This window comes from Chrysemys picta, chromosome 4 (genome assembly GCF_011386835.1).
Source record: "Chrysemys picta bellii isolate R12L10 chromosome 4, ASM1138683v2, whole genome shotgun sequence".
NCBI classification, from domain to species: Eukaryota; Metazoa; Chordata; order Testudines; family Emydidae; genus Chrysemys; species Chrysemys picta.
In genome coordinates, this window is record NC_088794.1 from 139,266,338 (window position 1) to 139,281,711 (window position 15,374).

General features: G+C 47.4%; 1 long non-coding RNA gene across 2 annotated transcripts in view; it reads right to left on the bottom strand.

Annotated features, from left to right (window-relative positions):
* Window positions 1–1,070: 1,070 nt before the first annotated feature.
* The window catches only part of LOC135983219 (uncharacterized), a 121,931-nt gene continuing 107,627 nt past the window's right edge, over window positions 1,071–15,374 (bottom strand). For both annotated transcript variants that reach the window (XR_010600798.1, XR_010600797.1), the window contains exons 2-3: window positions 2,055–2,222; window positions 1,071–1,963 (exon numbers count right to left, since the gene is read on the bottom strand). This is a non-coding gene — a long non-coding RNA (uncharacterized LOC135983219). The remainder of the gene's footprint in view (window positions 1,964–2,054; window positions 2,223–15,374) is intronic.

Below are 15,374 nucleotides of genomic sequence, written 5' to 3' on the forward strand. Positions count from 1 at the left end.
ACATGGATGTAAAAAATGAGAGGGAACACTGGTGACCATTTATAGTATCATTGATACCAATATTACAAAATTGCAATGAATCTTATACCAGATATGCCATGGAAGATGTCAGTGGAGATGTTATGATTTGCTAAATATAATAAGCTTGTTTATATGTATCATCTTTGTATCATGAGTTATCAATGTGTGGGGTATACCAATATCTCATACTTGTGCTGTGTATCTGGGTGACACCCTCAGACACATTGGCATCAGCACTATCCAGCCTGCTTGGTGGCCCATCAAGGGAAATCAGCTGTACAATGAATCCATTGAGAGAAGCCAGGGGCTAGGCCTCAGAGTCAGCAGGACATGTAGGGACATGCCTATGGACAGGGGACCCCCAATACGTTTCCATACCCATGTGCTGTGAGCTTTTCTTTGGGCCAAAGGATGTACAAGCCACATGGCAGAGAATATAAAAAGGCAGCTGCGTCACCTCCATTTTGTCTTCAATCCTGCTTCTCACCTCTGGAGTAACTTCTCTAGAGACTGAAGCTTTGAACAAAGGACTGATAGACTCATCCAAGATTTGGGTGTGTTCCAGAGGGACATTACAAGCCAGCAAACTCACCAGTGCTGCTAAGAATCTGGATTCTGAAGTCACATGTATGTATCTGATTGCTTTGACCAGATAACTCTCTTCTCATTCTTTTATAATAAATCTTTGGTTTTCTAAACTAAAGGATTGGCTGGCAGTGTGGTATTTTGGGTACGACCCTAACTAATATTGATCTGGTAATGTGGCTGATCCCTTTGGGGATCAGAAGAACATTTTGTATAGTGAATAGAGTTTTAAGTAACTTCTCACTTTATTGGACCTATTTGCTAATTGGGAGCCAGAGACCGGAATGCAATAAAGGGGGCTGTGTGATTTCTTTTTTTTCCTTCTGCTTGTTGATAACCAGTGTGGGAGGTCAGGAGCACAGTATGTGACTGGTTGGTGAATTTAACTACAGTGTTAACTGGTTTGGGGGGAATCATCTCTCCTTTTCGCAGCTTGCTCGGACGTTGGCAATTCCAGTGTGGGCACCCCGAGACACCTCAGGTCACAGGCTTGTTTTTAGAATGCACATGATGGGCACAGATACAAGACCTGAAGATATTAAGCAGCTCAGCAGATGTTGGTTAACATGCAACTGTGAGCACAAATACTTTCCCTTTCATATTTTTGCATTCCGATAGATATTTTGCATGACTAGCTGCTAAAGCAGTGCTCAATTAAATCCACAACAGACCATGCAAAATCCCCAATTTCCAACCGCATAAAAGAGCAAATCCAGGAAATCTAATCCGCCAGGTTGCGTGCAGGTAAGCTGGAGAAGAAGAAATCTTCCTCTGCAACCCTCAGGCTAGACTAGCACCCACAGCTCCCGCATCCCTGCTCTGCATGAGTCAATGGCTGGTGGAGCTGGTTAGCAGAGGATCCTCACCATTGCTGTTTCCAAGTTGCACCCGCATTGCCACTTCCGGAGCCCTCTGCACCTCCCCAAATATACCAGGCAAGCCATTTTGAAATAGATGATAGGTCATATTTTGTCTCTAAAACACAACTCCCTTTAACTTGTTTCTGTTTTTAAAATAAATTGACAGAAGCAAACTGTTTAACTTGCAGCTGTGCCAAAAACACCATGACAAAAGCAAAGAAATACAAAGCTTCAAACCAGGGCAAGGGCCTCGACTCGCCCCTCCCCCCAAAGGAATTACAGGGATCTCCCCACACTGCAGGTTCTTAGATGACAAACCACCCTAGGAAGTGCAATAGGGAACAACAGAATGAGTCACACACATATTTCTTCCACCTGCTCAATTTCCCAGCGGACTGGGCTGGTTTGTCGCACCTCCCGATCCTGACATTGCTCAAAAGTAGCCTGTTGTGTGTCAATTTATCAAGTAGCTTGGGCTCATCTGGCTCGGCTCAAGTCTGCAGTAAAACACAGAGGTGATTATTTCTATTAAGAACATGGGGCCAGACCTTCAGCTGGCATAAATCATTGAAATCAGTGCAGCCATACCTGTATGCACCAGCTGAAGATCTGGCTCGTGATGATTAACTACTGACATACCCATGGGCCTCAGGTAATTCATGAAAATGGGACAGAAATGTTAAAGGATTATAACGTGGTATGAAGAAACCCTCAGTAGGCATTCGGATATCAAGGTGACGGGAGCTGCAGAAGCACCTAGAGAGACAGAACAGCAATAATCTATGGCAGAAACAAAAGTATACCGTTCTACCCTCCCCTGCCAGCAGTTTCAGTGCTCCATGACCTTGTGCTAGCTCAGAGGAGGAATTATTCTAGGGCCAATATTCCCAGTGCCGTTTCTCTGAGCACAGGTAGCAGTTTTCCAGATAGTTTTAATTTCCTAGTAATCCAACGGATAATTACCTGCTCTTTCATAAAGGACACTACAGTTTAAAAGATTACAATCGGGTTTTAGAGTCTAAGTCAATGTTCAAGTCTTCCCTCCCCTGTAAGTCTTGGGCTTGACTCTCCCTTTCACCCCTGCGGTATGAAGGGGTGGTAAAGGGGGCAGAAATGGCTCCTTAGGCGTACCCTGGGCATGTGGGGGTTCCTTGGGCAGATTAGAGCTGCTGGGAGGGCTCTATGCCACCTCTATGCAACCCCCAAAATAGGCAATGGCAGAAGATAGGGCAGAATGCTGTGCTACCGTTATTCTGAGCTGCCAGATAGCCCACGGGGGCACTTATAGACAGAGTCTGCGAGCTTCCTGGAGGCTCCCTACATGGGAATTGCAAAGATGGAGTAAAGTCTTAAAGGGGCACAGTGTGAGTGAGCTGGGACTGGAGCTCAAGGTACAAAAGGTAATACAGCCTTTAATGAAGTCCTGGAGGCAACCATCCTTCTAGAATCCCTGGCATCAGTCTCCAGTGAGAGACGGAGGACGGCCAGGGAACAGAACTGTCATGGAGGCATTAGACTTCTGTCAGGTGAGTAGGGTTTCCCTCCACAGGAAGGATTCAGCATAAACTCCACAAGAGGAACCAGACAGATATTTCCCACCCTTCGCCCTCTATGTTTTTCCACAGAGGATGGTTGCTTGTGTTTGGGGGGAGGGATAGCTCAGTGGTTTGAGCATTAGCCTACTAAACCCAGGGTTGTGAGTTCAATCCTTGATGGGGCCATTTACGGATCTGGGGCAAAAATCGGTCTGGGGATTGGTCCTGCTTTGAGCAGGGGGTTGGACTAGATGACCTCATCAGGTCCCTTTCAACCTTGAGATTCTATGATTATTCAGGACATGATCATTGCTTTGTGTGTGGAAAAACATAGAGGGCGAAGGGAGGGAAATGTCTGTCTGGTTCCTCTTGTGGAGTTTCTGCTGAATCCTTCCCATGGAGGGAAACCCTACCCACCTGACAGAAGTCTTCTGCCTCCATACAGCTCTGTCAGCCAAGATAAGGTCAGCCAAGACACTGAAAGTGTCCATAAGCTGAACACATAAGATCTACATCTTTATCTAGCGGGTGTAACATACCCACTCAGACAGAGTGGGACACGTAACACCTGCTAACTTAAGCTGTAGAGTTACGTTTTCAGTTCTATAGATCCCCGAGTCAATCCCTGGTGCCTTGGCCAAGATAGTGGCAAAACTGTTTTTTTGCCTGAAAATTAGGTTTTCGGTTAACCCTTTTTTTGTGAAAAGCATCTGCTTTCTGTGGGAAAATATCAGCTCCTCATCAAAACACTGAACACTCAAAAATGGAAATGTTTCTGAGTTTTGGACAAAAAAACCCCTGAAGCTTCCATTTAGTAAGTGTCCAACAATTTTTTTCCTAACATTTGCAATCAAAATGAGATGTTTTGACATTCTTGAATAGAAATATTTCATTTTGGGTCGGTTCCACATTTAAGCATGCCCTCCTGAGCCACGTAGTGCCATATGAGAGCTGTCCTTTCCATGCCTCATACCCTCATTCTCCTCTATGGACCAGATTTTCCAGCTGAACTAACTCTCCCACAATGCACCACAGCTATGTGACTCTGATGATGCACCATGACAGATCAGGAAGAGAGGAGAGCGTGATGCATCATGGGGAAAGACATCTGAACTCCAGCTCCTATAAGCCACCATGATTCGACCAACCCAAACCAAAACATCTCATTTTGATTTTCCTAAGGAAAACTTTTGGTTTTCAGGTTTTCAACAGTCAAAATTTTCTGTGCATTTTGTTAGTGGTAAAAAAAAAATCCATTTTCATTGACATTTTCTCCGGGGGGGGGGGGAGTTTTCTGAGCAGCTGTGTGTCACATAAGTTAGCACTTGTCCTACGTCCTGTGTAGAAGACGTATGTGACCCACTGATCAGGATATGTTACATCTGTTTCTGAGCCACAGAGGATGTAAATCTGTTCCAAATCTGGCTCCTTAACTCAAACTATGAAACATTCAGATGAGTTCAGCTTTGTCAGTCTGCGGTTGAATCCCTGATGTTGGCCAACATGGAGGCTGTCACATCAAAGTTCTGTGCTAGTGGGGTAGGAATGATAGAGCCAGACACTCAGCTAGTGTAAACTGAAGGACAGTCCCAATCCTTCAAACAGACTAGCAAAAGTTGCATTATTTTCAATAGTCAAGGCTTTATGGTGTCATGTTTCTGTTGAAGGATTAAAATATTCTTCTTGATAATACACAAGAGTAGATCTACAGCATATGATACTGAAAGGGGCCTGGTACTTTTAAATATCAAAAATTATCCTTAAAAGGGGATTTTTAGCCATTTAAATATCTCCTTTTAATGATTAGTTTGACTATAGCAAGCCTTGGAATGTAAAGGCTTAAATCCTCGTGGCTAATTAAAGTTGTGTATGGAGGGAGAGCTGAAGGATTAGAAGAAAGCAGCCTATCTTTGTGACTACTACTGAGGCCTTGTTTTATGTGTTATAAACGGAACAAAAATAGTCTTAAAGATGATGGAGACAACAAATACAATATTGTACTAGTCCTATAACTCAAGGGGGAAACTAATGACTGAAGAAAGCAAAGCTAACCAAGTAATACAAGACCGCATTTCCAACCAAGAGGAATAAGAGGCAAGCATTTGGATCAAACCAATAAGTTAAAGTGCATGTTAAAAATATTTCTTATTCATGTCTATTTCCGGAAGCCTTGGGGTTTTTTGTTTGGGGTTTTTTTGATGTTTTTTTGGGGGGAGGGGGGATCCCACTTGTGCTAATTGTCCTACAGCCAATGCCTCTGGCCTATTGCCAGCTATTTGGTGTTCTCTGAATATATTCTTTATTCTAGATGATAAAGGCAAACCCACCATGGAAATGTTTTAGCAGCAGAAGAATTGATGGAGTTCTGCTTTTAATTCACTGTTTAATTCCAAAGCTGTTGATCACTCTAAATACTGTCTACTTTTAATGTGTGGTTTTTTAAAAAAATATTGCTGATGTTCAGTGACAGAGTCAATAGAAGGGAATATCAAAAGAATTTTAAACACAATATTCAGATGTGAAAAGGTTTTTTGGCCCTTTGAAAACAGACACCCACTTTCAGATCAAAGTCCCTCAAAAAGCACTTCCCTGAAAAATTAAAATAAATGAACCCAAACTAAACAAATTAGGCTTGTTGAGCTTTTTAAGCAGTCATCTTAAAACCCTACACTACTGCAGTGTAGCATGGACTCCTGCCTTGTAACTCCAACACGTACCTATTATATACACAATATTTAGCCCACCTGGCCAAACAGAACAGTGCAAACATCCACCCACCCTGTTCCTGGACCCATGATGGCAGAGGAGTCAGGGAAGGGGTAGACAGAATACCAAGAGTGCAGTCCAACCTTACTCTGTTTACGGCTGAGTCCTAATTCTCATCCTCACTCAATTTACAGCTGTACTAACTCCTGACTAGTGCTTGCTGTGCATTACGAACCATCTACCCCCACCCCTTTAAGAGGGGGAGATGCCATGGGCAGCAGCTGTTAGGAGAAGCCATAACAGGGAGAGTAGGAGAAAGCCCCTGCATAAGAACAGAACCTAGGGTTACCATACGTCCGGATTTCCCCGGACATGTCCTCCTTTTGTGTGCTAAAAATAGCGTCCGGGGGGAATTTGCAAAGCTCTCACAATGTCCGGGATTAGCAGAGAGTGGCTGGGAGGGCTGCAGGGAAGTCCCGGGCTGGACTCGGGAGCAGCTGTAGAGGAGCCGGATCCGCCCTGCATTCTGAGCCAGCAGCTGCCTTGCAGCCCAGTCCGGCAACACTGTGCAGGGCCAGACCGGGTTTTGTTGTGCAGGGCCAGACCGGGTTTTGTTGTGCTCGGGAGCTCAGCCACGTGTCCGGCTCGGCTGCACAGAGCCCAACACTCTATTCTGAGCAGCAGGGTAAGGAGGTCAGGGGGCAGGAAGGTTCTGGAGGTGGAGGTCAAGAAACAGGGGGGGCTTTTTGGGGGCAGTGGAGAAAGTTTTGGGCAGTCAGGGTACAGGTAGGGGGTAGGGTCCTGGGGGGCAGTTGGGGGGGGTCTTAGGAGGGGGCAGTTAGGGGACAAGGAGCGGGGGGGGGTAGGGGGCTGGGAGTTCTGGGGGGGAGCTGTCAGGGGGCAGGAGTGGAGAGAGGGATCGGAGCAGTCAGGGGACAGGGAGCAGAGGGGTTTAGATGGGTTGGGAGTTCTGGGGGGGGCTGTCAGGGGGCAGGAGTGCGGAGAGGGATCGGAGCAGTCAGGGGACAGGGAGCAGAGGGGTTTAGATGGGTTGGGAGTTCTGGGGGGGGCTGTCAGGGGGCAGGAGTGCGGAGAGGGATCGGAGCAGTCAGGGGACAGGGAGCAGAGGGGTTTAGATGGGTTGGGAGTTCTGGGGGGGGCTGTCAGTGGGTGGGGAGTGGTTGGATGGGGCGTGGGAGTCCCAGGGGTCTGTCTGGGGGTGGGGGTGTGGATAAAGGTTGGGGCAGTCAGGGGACAAGAGGCAGGGAGGCTTAGATAGTCCTGGGGGGCAGTTAGGGGCAGGGGTCCCAGGAGGGGGTAGTCAGGGGACAAGGAACGGGGGGAGGGTTGGGAGGTCAGGGGGGGGCGGGAAGTGGGAGGGGCAGGGGCGGGGCTAGGGCGGGGCTCCTCCCGTCCTCTTTTTTGCTCGCTGAAATATGGTAACCCTAACAGAACCTCCATGCTGATGGCCAGGGCCTTTTGCAAGTCATGGGTAATCCACAGAGTTTGGGAATGGGACTTCCCACTCCTTCCGTGGAGAAAACCCTGCCCTTCCCACTAATGGAACAATTCAAAGGAAACAAGGTGGGGAACTTTGAATGGCCTTTTCCCCAGATCTCTCCCCCACTGGTTTTTCCTGATGGATGGCATGAGCTGGTCCTAGCTATTAACATCTGTCTATCTTGGTACTCATAGGACCCCATCACCATAGAACCTGAGCAGGACCTACCATCTGATAATAAACATGTGCTGATTGATTGTGTGCCTATCAGGCCATCTTCAAAACTCTCCATATAAGTGAGCATTTTGAACAATTCTGCTCCATCAGCACCTTATCTCATTATGATGCTGTTACAGTACTTCAGTTCTTTCCTGTACTTTGATCAGCAAAGATTAATTATCCCAGACTGAATTATTAGTAGTGATTAAACCTAACAGAAAATAAATGGGACTGCAATATAACTGAGTTATAATTTTGCCAATGCGATCATCTACTAGTGATTTCTTTATGCATGATTTCTTCTTAATCATTACATACTAAGAGTTTATTATAGTATATTAATTAGAGGGACCCCGCTAGTATGCAATACCACTATGATAGATTGTACAGAACATGACATATGCAGATTGTGTGCAAAGCCCACATACCATGCACACAGCACTTTGTGTGTGCCTTTATCCTACTTCTCTGCTTACACTTTACTCAGGCAAACACCCATTGACTTCAGTGCAAATTTTTCCAATTAAGGACCTCAAGATTTGACCTGAGCTATGACTAAGGGATTTGGAGGCTTAATTCCCTTTGAAACTAATGAAAATCTCCACCTGTAATAATTTTCAGTGCAGTCTGAAAAGTGCCAAATATTACATAAGCATCTCAAAAAAAATTACGTAAGACCTCCAATCAAGCTCTGGATGACTCATCGGAATGGTAACATAGACACAGACAAACATATAAGCCCCAAATTTGCAATCCTCACCACAGCTGCCAACTTTCACGCGGTAAATAAGCACCCCGATGTTCACAATAAGCCAAAAATCAAGCTAATCCCATTTCAAAACAAGGCCAAAACAAGCCAATCCCTAAGAATCCCAACACTCTATGCGACTAGATCCCCCCGGCATGCTGCCTGGGATGGTGGGCCAGCTGTGCATCCCTGACCCTCTCCACCCCTTACCCCTGCTTGCCCCCCCCCACCCCCGCTCCTGTTGCTGGGAGCCGATCAAAAAAAAAAAACAAGCAACAGGCCAAACAAGCTACAAGCCAAAAACTAGCCAACAAGCAACTCACAAGCCAATTAAGCCAAAAACAAGCCCAATTTCTGCATTTTTTTTCCACGGGTTTGGCATGTCTGGTCCTCGCTCATATGCATACCTCAAATACACAAGTGCAGGAGTCCCACTGCAGTCTCATGTGAGTCAAGGTGGTAGGAGCAGGCCCAGAAACGTGAACACACACAAACATTTTCCCAGGAAGGAATACACATGCTGGGGCTGTACCTCAAAGGTTGCTAGATCGTGCATGGCCATGCCCCCATCCTCCCAAATGGTTAGTCAGCTGGCAAAGGATCAAGAAAAACAGTCTCCCTACGTTTCCATTCTGCTCCCTTGAAGGAAGCAAGCCTCTACAGCCATTCCCAGAGCTCACTTTGTCACAAGCTGATATCTCAGTTCCTGTACAGGGAGCAAACCTGTGATAGCTCATGAGAGATGTTGCATGACAATACATTTCATTATTTTTTAATTTTAGAAGAACAATCACTGTTATGTATTTTTCTCAACACATCAGAACAGCAAAAATTCCCTCTAACGTAATCCCTTATCCTTCCAACACGGGCTGGTATTACTTCACCCCAATTCTGTAATTACTCCAACCACTATTTACTGGACTGATAGGGAACTGCTGTGACAGGCCTTATGATAAACTAAGGAGTGGTGTGGTCTTGTCACTTGAGCAAGTGTCTGTGAGTCCAGAGTTCTAGTCCTGGCCGTTTGATCTTATGGATCAACTAGCCCAGGTCCTTTCATGGCGCAGGATTTTCCTTGTTCATTACAGTCAGTCAGTCTAGTGCCTTCTGCTCTTCAGCTTTTCTGATGACACTTTTCAAGTGCAGGAGTGAACTGTCAGGGCTTTAGAACCCCCTAATGTAATAAGAGCCTCAAAGTCCCATATTCATCCCTCAAACACCATTTACTCCGATCATTTAACTGCCTAAATGGGCCTTGTTGTCACAAAAATGAGACAGATTCACTAGTCTGGAAACGGGAAGTAGAGAATTTTCTCTGTGAAAAGAAACATCCCATTGCTCCACTGCCTCCTATCACACCTGTGCCCCCCTCCTCTGGCATAAGAGGACACATGTTGGGATTTCTGGAGCAGATCATGGGTGGGGCAGGGTGGGAAGGGCATGTGGCAGATCAGCACTCTGCTGCACCTGATTGTCCATTGGTGTAAGGTCCCTAAAGGTCATTACACCAGTTGAATGAGTCAGGGCTGCCCCGGGCAGCTCTAATTTGCACTGGAGCTGGACAGTCCTGAATCAGAGAACAACTTTTTGCAGCTACCACTCTCCATTACTACTGAGAACCCAGGCCAATATCATGAGTGTCTCATATAAACTATTATTTACCTTTTCAGCCATAAATTGCAGCTATACAATATGCATGCGAATTACCACTCCTTTTATATTATTACTTGATTTGTTTGATTGGATCATTCTTTTCCAGTTCACAAAATACCCACAGAAAGATCATAATTTCTGTGAGCAAGTTCCTTCTTCAGGATTATTTGATACAATTTTTTTATGCAAGCAGTTCTCAGCCTGGGGTTCACTCTTGGACTGGCTTCCGGTATTCAATAGCTAGAATTCAAAACAGATTCTATTCTGTTGGCCCAGCTGTAGGGTTAACAGTAAGGGAGCCCACAAAAAAGTTTAGCAGCACAAATCACACAGTGCTTGCATGGACATTTATGAATCAAACTCTGGGACTCTCTTTCCTTATGTAACCCTTCTGCCCATCTAAGTTGGCAGCAACAAGGGCCGGGTTCTGTATCTAGGGGTTCCGTTTCAATAACGCAATGCAAAACCGGCTCGAGCCCCCACCCAGTGACCTGGGACAATTACATACCACCCCCTGGGCACCTCTAAGAGGCAATACTTCCCCTCTCGCAAGCACGGAGTCTGAGTGTAACAGAAAATGTTTAATAACATGAGGTAAACAACATCAGCATTAAATGGGAAAAACGCCACAACTAGAGTTTTTAGACCAAACCATGAGCGAAGACCCACCCCAGCAAATTGGGCCGTGTCCTCTCCCGTTGGTTCTTGAAACCAGCGACCCAAGAATCACCAAAGTCCCAAAAGTCCACCAATCCCAAAGTCTCTTGGGTCCAACAACCCAAGAATCACAAAAGTCCCAAAAGTCCGACAACCCCCCAAAGTCTCTGTCCATGATCAGTGCATCCCCAGAGTTCAAAGGGGGGGGGTGAGCAGGGTGTTAAGGGGCACCTTACGTGATCCGAGGCCACCCGGCTGCTTCTCCGTGGGGTTCCACCGCAGCCTTCACCACGAACTGCTCCACTCCACCCGCAGTCCCACAAACTGCTCTGGCAGCTGCTCCGCTCCGCTCACCGACCTGTGAGCTGCGCCGCTCCGCTCACCGACCTGTGAGCTGCGCCGCTCCGCTCACCGACCTGTGAGCTGCGCCGCTCCGCTCACCGACCTGTGAGCTGCGCCGCTCCGCTCCAGCCGTCCCTTGGGCCGCTCCCACAAGGCTCTGCTCTGCTAGCTGCTCCTCCAGCCGCTCCGCTCACCAACCTGTGAGCCGCTCCGCTCCGCTCACCCCCGCTAAGCTAAGTTAGCTTAGCAATATAGCTTCAGGCTCCCCCACTAGTTAACACAGCCTCAGTGATCTCAGCTCTTAAATAGCTTTAGCTCTTTTGTGATTTCAGCTCTTAGTGATTTCAGCTAGTAGTAAGGGAGCCCCAGTGCCGGTGCACTATTGACCCAAAGTGAACTCAGCTCAGCAGTCTGTAACTAGACTCCTAAGGGAATCAAAGTTAGCTCTGACATTCAACAGTGGAGAGAGGAGGTAGTGCAATTGGTGTTTCAACCCCCTCGGGGAGGGGGTCACACCATCAGGTACAAATACCTGTCCCCATCCTCTCTCAATTCACTGGGTTTTGTAACCCATGCCCCTTGACAAGCAAATGCTACTTAGGTAATGGTGAATGACTCACTCAGTCCTTCTGTCATACAACAGTTCCACTGGCCTTGATTCACAGAATCAGGGTAACAAAACTTTATTCTTCCTGCCCCAATAACAGAGAAACTGGGGATCCCACACCAGCCAAAGTAACCACTTTGAGTTGCTGTGGTTTCATGCCAGGCGAGTGGGTGTGCCTATGCAAACAAGATCAGCCCCTGGAGTTCTTTTCCACCCTCGCCATAATTCACCACCAGATGTCAGGGTAGAGCTCATCCTGACTCTGCTTACATCCTCCCCCCAGCCGAAAATTTGTCGTCCCGACAAATCACACTCCCTATTATAACAACTCACTGGTTCCCTCCAAAGGGCCTCAGATAGCCCACTTTAGCTTCCACAAGCCTGTGTGCTAAACATATTGGTTCCTCACTAGTTACCCCAGGTGCATCATAAGTCAACCGTTTTACTGGTCTTATTACCCTGTCTCGTCTATTGAGAATCTCTGTTGCTGTGGTGGGCGGGACAGCCTCTTGACCGATGGATGGAGAGGTTTTCTTTGAGGGTCCCTCGGCTACTGGCATAGGCCCCTGCATTTCTAGTTCTAACAGTGGAGGGTCCAAGGTGCCCAGGACATCCTCCACCTGTATGTCTCCACTGTCCAATAACCTGGGTGTGTCATCACATGGGGGTCCCACCAGTGGCTCAGGGGTGTCAGGAATGGGCCTAAATACTTCTGCCATGGGGTTTAGGGTGGAAGAAGAGGAGCTCTCTGTTGATTCAGCCGATCGAGACTGAAATCTTGTCTCCATCCCAGGGTACACCATGGTTGTCTCTTCCTCCTCAGACTCACTCTCAGATGGGCTGCATGGGGGTAGGTTAGCTGCATGGGGCTGGCTGTCCACGTTGGAGGGCGGCTTTGGTCCAGCACCTTCGTTCTGCCCAGTTGCCCTGTTGTGGCCCATCTCATACGGGGTGCCTACCAATTCCCCCACAGGGAGCAAAAGGTTTCTATGCACTGTCTTTGTCTGCCCTGGACCCTCTTCAGGTTTGATCTTGTAGACCGGCAGGTCTCCTAGCTTTTCCATCACCAAGTAAGGTATTGCCTTCCATCTGTCGGCTATCTTGTGTTTGCCAGCAATACCCAAATTTCGCAGCAGAACTCTGTCCCCCGGCTGGAGTTCTTGCAGACGTACCCTAGCATCATATCGATGTTTGTTGCGGTCGGCGTTCTTCCGAGCCGCAGATGTAGCTAAGTGATAAGCATCCCGCAGCTTTTCTCTCAGTCGGGATACATATTGCTGATGAGTTTCATAGCTATCTCCATCCTCTGATACACCAAAGCACAGGTCTATGGGTAATCTTGGTTCTCGTCCAAACATTAAGAGATATGGGGTGACTCCTGTAGCATCATTCTTTGTGGCATTGTAGGCGTGCACCAGATATGCAACATGTTGGCTCCAGGTTGCTTTCTGCTCTGGTCGCAAAGTCCCCAACATATCTAATAGGGTTCGGTTGAACCTCTCTGGCTGAGGATCACCTTGCGGGTGATAAGGCGTTGTTCTAGACTTCTTAATTCCCGCTATCCTCAGCACCTCCTTCAGAAGATGACTCTCAAAGTCCCGCCCTTGATCCGAGTGTATCCGGGCTGGAAATCCATAAACTGAGAAATATTTCTCCCACAGTACTCGAGCAACCGTGGTGGCCCTCTGATCACGCGTGGGATATGCCTGCGCATATCGTGTATAATGGTCAGTCACTACTAGAATGTTCCCAATATTCCTCTTGTCTACTTCTAAAGACAAGAAATCGATGCATACCAGTTCCAAAGGTTTGGTGCTGGTGATGTTCTTGAGATATGCAGCCCTCGTGGGCAGAGTTTTCCTTTGAACACATCGAGCGCATGTCTCACATTTCCTACGAACATCTTCAGCCATCCGGGGCCAATAGAAGAAGTTCCAGGGTCCTCTCCATCCCTAAATGTCCAAAGTCATCATGCAGGGCCCTCATGGCCAGGGCTCTGTACTCTTTTGGCAGCACTAGCTGTGCTCGTTGCTTTTGTAAAGGGTCTGTGGTCACTCGATGTAGCACTCCCTGAATCAGTTTTAGTTTGGTCCATTCTCTCAATAGTAGTTTACCCTCCGGGTTAGGTGGGACAACTACAGCTGGGCTTCGCCTCTCCCTTTTGGCAAGTAGTGTATCACGAATGCCAATATCTTGCAGCTGGGCTTCCTGCCAGTCAGCCGCATTGAGCATGGGCAAAGGAGATTGGTCCAACGCAATATAGTTCACTGAAGCAGAAGGCACGCATTCAGGGGGCAGGCCCAAAGCTTCTGCAGCACATCCATGAAGACTCTCATGGGACTCTGGCTCCCGGCGACTCACACTGCAAATAGCCCTCACTCCATCTGTGGGTATCACAGCAACTCCTGGTGCCTGTGGACGCCTGGACAATGCATCTGCATCTACATTGCTTCTCCCTGATCGGTATTGAATGCTGAAGTCATAGCTAGCCAAAGCGGCCACCCATCTTTGCCCTGTAGCATCCAGCTTAGCACTTGTTAACACATAGGTCAGTGGGTTGTTGTCTGTCCACACCTGGAACTGAGCACCATATAAGTAGTCTCGAAATTTCTCAGTGATGGCCCATTTCAAGGCCAAGAACTCCAGCTTGTGGGTGGGATAGCGAGTTTCACTATCAGACAGTCCTCGGCTGGCAAAGGCTACAGGTTTACGTCTTCCTTCCACTTCCTGGTACAGTACTGCTCCCAGACCCTCCAAACTGGCATCAGTATGCAGGATAAATGGCTTGCTTGGGTCAGCAAAGACTAGGACTGGAGCATGAGTTAGGCAAGTAATGATTTCTCGAAAAGCCCTTTCACATCTCTCATCCCACCGTGGCCCAAATGGTTCGAAGGGGCCATAGTGTCTCTGCACAGGAGGCTTTGGGGACCTTCCCTTATTCTTGGTCTTAGATTTGTTCCTGCTGGACTGGTATCCCCTGGTAAGATCATTCAGAGGTTTTACAATCGTAGCATAGTTTTTCACAAATCTGCGATAGTAGCCACTAAACCCAAGAAAGGTCTTGAGTTCTCTGTAGTTACTTGGACATGGCCATGTAGTGAGGGCTTCTATTTTATCGGGCTCAGTACTCACACCCTCTTGGGACATGATGTGACCCACATACTTCACTGAGGTCCTGCAGAACTGGCATTTGTCAATTGAGAGCTTCAAACCATAATCCTCTAACCTATCAAGCACTTTAAGAAGTCTTTCTTCATGCTCCTCCAAGGTTCTTCCAAACACTATCAGGTCATCCAAATAAACTAACACTTGCAGTAAATTCATGTCTCCCACAACTTTCTCCATAAGACGTTGAAATGTGGCAGGTGCTCCAGAGATCCCTTGGGGCATGCGTTCAAACTGATAAAACCCTAATGGGCAGATGAAGGCTGTCTTCTCCTTATCTGCTTCACCCAGAGGGATCTGGTAGTATCCACTCCGAAGATCCAACACAGAGAACCACTGGCTTCCCAGCAAACAGTCTAAGGCATCTTGGACTCGAGGCATTGTGTACTGGTCAACCACAGTACGGCGGTTTAGGGTGCGGTAGTCAATACACATCCGGATTTTCCCATTCTTTTTACGGACCACCACAATGGGTGAGGCATATGGGCTGCGGGACTCTGTAATGATGCCATTCGCAGCCAGCTCCTGAAGATGTTGTCGCACATCTTCCATCTCGGAGAGGGCAATCCTCCTAGATCTCTCCCTGAAAGGTCGAGAGTCATGTAGTCTGATGTTGTGCTCTACTCCTTTTGCACATCCCACATCCCACTCATGCAATGAGAACACCTTGGATCTTTCACAAAGTTTCCTCCTCAGGCGATCTTTCCACTCCTCGGACAACGGTGAATCTCCAAAGTCAAACTTTGCAGGGTCTATTGGCGGAACTTGAGTCTCA